The sequence below is a fragment of the Onychomys torridus genome, chromosome 15 (assembly GCF_903995425.1).
Source record: "Onychomys torridus chromosome 15, mOncTor1.1, whole genome shotgun sequence".
NCBI classification, from domain to species: domain Eukaryota; kingdom Metazoa; phylum Chordata; class Mammalia; order Rodentia; family Cricetidae; genus Onychomys; species Onychomys torridus.
Window position 1 is genome coordinate 40,837,842 of NC_050457.1, and position 4,011 is coordinate 40,841,852.

Consider the following 4,011-nt stretch of genomic DNA (forward strand, 5'->3'; position numbering starts at 1 on the left):
TCTGTTCCTGGGCATTGATGGCATGGTTGCATCTGAGCTGTGCGTGGTTGGGTATGAGTTCATAGCTCAGCCTTAACCCCAGATCTTCAGGCTCCTCATCTAAAACCTCACCTTGTCTTCTTGAGGCTATTTTTCTCTCTTACTGATTGCATTTCCATTGTTATTCTGGTAGAAAATATTGTACCATTCTGGTAGTATAATACTGAAATTTTGTGATGCATCAATGAGAACAGAATAAAGAAGTGTTTGTATCATAAGTAAAGTTATATTTACTCTCATAGATAAATCAGCTCTCAACTTCCTAACCCACCTACCTCTTCTGAGATTTTCTCTGTCCTTTTGTCAACACTGTCCTGTTGACATCATGCTGTTGTTGCTGATCCAACTTCATCTTAGAATGAAGGAGAAAGGAGACTTTCCTACTCAGGGGTTTCAGGTATGATTTTCTGCATCTCTTTGATAATGCAGGCATAGATTTGGGATGTCTAACCTCATTCTTAGAACAGCTCTTTCACAGATAGACATAGGCACTATCCCTGTGGTGTCAGGTTGCTTGTAGCAGGAGGGACTTGTAGTGTATGTAAACCAGGCTTCTCTTGTAACAACCAGGTCTCTGCTGTTTAGTCTGTGTTACTTTTCCAGAATATCCTCACTCTTGATGAATTTGTATTCTCTATTTTCTGTCATTCTTGCTCTTGATCTTAATTTTTGTCACTTCAATATGTGAAAAAACAGTTCATCTTCCACTGAGTAAACAATAATGACTTTTTATTTTCATTTTATTCCTTTCCTCCTAGGCTGCTTTTTGGCCTCCTCAATAAAGGTTTTTACCTATCAGTCATCTTTTTTATTAGTAGTCCCTTTCATCAGAATACACATGTAACAAAATTAAAAACAACAACAACAACAAAAAAAAGCAAAAAGGAAAAAGGAGATAATTTCCTCTGTATTCCAGTAGACATGCAGTGCCATGTAAATATAATATGAAGATTTACAGGTTTACATGTAATACAGTGAGTATTTTTATCACACTTTATTTTTTTGGTTTTAACAGTTTATTATGATTATTATTTTAAAAATGTGAATCCATTAAATCATGTAGAAATAAGTCTGCACAAACAAAACGTACTTTAAACATGTGTGAGTAGATAGACAGACTGTGAAATCTGGATTGGTCAGGCACATCTGTATTATGCTATGGCAGCCAGGTAATCCTTCACTTCAGTGGGGGTGAGCCTCCTAAAGCCAGCTTCATTGCAGACCCCAACTTCTATGTTGTCTTCCGTCATCCGCCTTTCAAAGCTTTCCTTTAGAGTTAAGATGGCTGTGTGAATGGCATCTTCCAGTTCTAGGTCTTCATTATATCTCTTCTCAAGGAAGGTTTTCCCGTTCACATAGTTCTTCCCCATTGCTGTGGCCTTCCAGGCAAAGTAGGCTCCAGATGGATCTGACTGAAATAAATATGGCCGTCCCTCATTCCACCCACAAATAAGTAAAGAAACACCAAATGGACGAACACCACCTGACTGGGTATAGTCTTGCATCACAGAGGCTACTCTCTGTACCAGCTGGGCTGTGGGAATGGGTTCTTGGTAGACAAGATAGTATTGCTGAGCAAGTTTCTGAGCTCTGTGTACTAGCACTCTGTAATCTGGACCCATGCTGCTGTACACCAAGCCAATATGCTTGGTAACCGGTTCTACTTTGTGTACACTCCTTTCATCATACAGGATGGATTTCTATTTTTTCTAGTTGCTAATACTACATCATTTGCAGCTTTAATTTCTACTAAAGGGGCCCCTCCAGCTACAGCTGCCAAAGCATATTCAATCTGGACAAGTTTCCCAGATGGGCTGAAGGTAGTCAATGAAAAGCTGTAACCGCGCTCTGCCATCTTTACCCAGGAAGTCAGAAAACAGCCTTTTTATCACACTTTAACTCAGAAAGTGAGTCAGTAAAAATGTCCTGATTGTAGAGTAATTGAGCTTTGATGGTGTATTAATGACAACAGGATAAAGATACAAAAAGAATGAAAGTATGAAATTTGTTACAAGTCTCACAAATCCCAAATCTATCAGACGTGTGTTTTTTTTTTTAATTGAGCTTGATGTCATAGTAGGAATAGAGAACATTTGAAATTGAAACTTATATGTACATTATTAATGTCAAATCACCTACCAGAATTATTGTAATAGGGTAAGGGATACATCTAGCCTGACTTTGAGCAGTGTTAATGTGAATCAGAAACCCTCTCTTCCATTACAACATTCCACTTTTCTTCTCATATCAACACATGGAATATCAACACATGGAAGAGCACAAATTATGGACACACATTGTTGAATTGAAATTCCACCACTATTGTTTATATTTTATGAGATCATGGGTAAAATAAAACTCCATTTATCAATTTATGAAGTAGCACCAATATTTTTCCCTGTTCAAATTAAATGAAGTATTTCAGACAGAGAGCAACACAAAAGCTCACATTGAATAAATGCACAATTATTTATCAGAACTTCTGTGACAACTTAGCTAATATAGGAGAAGCAGCCCTGTGGGTAGCTTGGCTTCGGCCTTGAACAATTTCTTTTCAGCCTGTGCTTTTGGCAACTTAAAGAGCACGGAACTTACAAGTACTTTCAGATTGATCTTCAGAGTGACTTGACAACAAAATTATTTGCCCTGCCCCATATACATTGTCTGAACTCCAGCTGAGTATCATCACATGAGAAAGGAAAGCATCATAGTCAACATAGACTGAATACAAATTGTAAGTGGACAACTTGTTTGAAAGGCAAGGAAACACTTGGTAATGAATTTACCAAGATTTTCCTCCTCAATTTTGTAGGAAAGCATCAGATAAAGAAATTATGGAATAGAACTCTTGCTCTTAACTCCAAAGTCAAAGAAAGCGGCCAATTCATGTCTAAAACTTTCTCATCTGAATCAATGTGATATATCAGACAAAATTCTCAGTTCCTCAGGGTAATTTAATCTGCAAATTTATTTAATTATCCACAAATCATGATTCATCTTAAAGCTTAATATGACACTTGCTGGCACAGTGACTTAATCAGTTTGTCATTATCTGAAATGTGTTTATCTTTTGAAACAAAGGCCAGAGTTCATCTGACAAAATATTGGGCAAATGTGATTAGGTAATAGGCTTAAGAACAAATGAAGTCAACAGTTGGAACAGAACTGAGGATACTGATTCATGCAATTTGTTCAATTATCAAATGAAAGTTTGCTATACACTTTTGACTATGTACAGGTTTTCTGTGGTCTTGTTTTTTACATAGAAATGTTGTCTATGGTTTGATTGACTAGCTGATATATAAACATTAAAGACAATTGCATTAATTTAAAGATGAGAAGCCACTTGAATTTCCTGATTACACACACACACACACACACACACACACACCTCGAAATCCACACTTGGAAGTAATATATTTTTTATAACTAACAAGATTATTACTATCAGTAATAATGTAAACAATGTTGGTTCATTACAGACAGTTTTCTGGATGTCTTATCATTAGGGTAGGCTCCCCTGATATGATGATTCTTGTACCAGCCATGTAGTAAGGGGACGCCATTGAATCCATTAATGGAATAGGATAAATGGTAAGGGAGTGGAAGACAAAGGCAGATGTGACTTAGACAAGCTCTAGAAATTGCTGTCAGCCTGATTTTGGATAAGGGAGTTGTCACTAGTTGGTCAAAATTGAAGGTCCTTTTTTGAGGAGAGTGTGAAATGTAGGTTGTCCGTGTCTTTTGCTTTGATAGAGCATCTGCAGTAACTGAAGGGCTCCTTTCTGTTGCTTGGGAAGAGTGCAAAAAAAAATCTTGAAATAGGGATCTACCTAATTCATCCCCTTGCTCTCTCTTCATCCCCTGTCTCCTTCACTACCTCTTCATAGGAGATCAACCACATCCAAAAAATGTGGTTGAATAAACTGAAGAAGTTTGGCAAATTGTTGAAAAATCACACAAGAATAAAGA

At 37.1% G+C, this 4,011-nt stretch overlaps 1 pseudogene; it reads right to left on the bottom strand.

Annotated features, from left to right (window-relative positions):
- Nucleotides 1–1,190: 1,190 nt before the first annotated feature.
- LOC118596374 lies at nt 1,191–1,913 on the bottom strand (annotated as a pseudogene).
- Between the last annotated feature and the right edge of the window lie 2,098 nt (nt 1,914–4,011).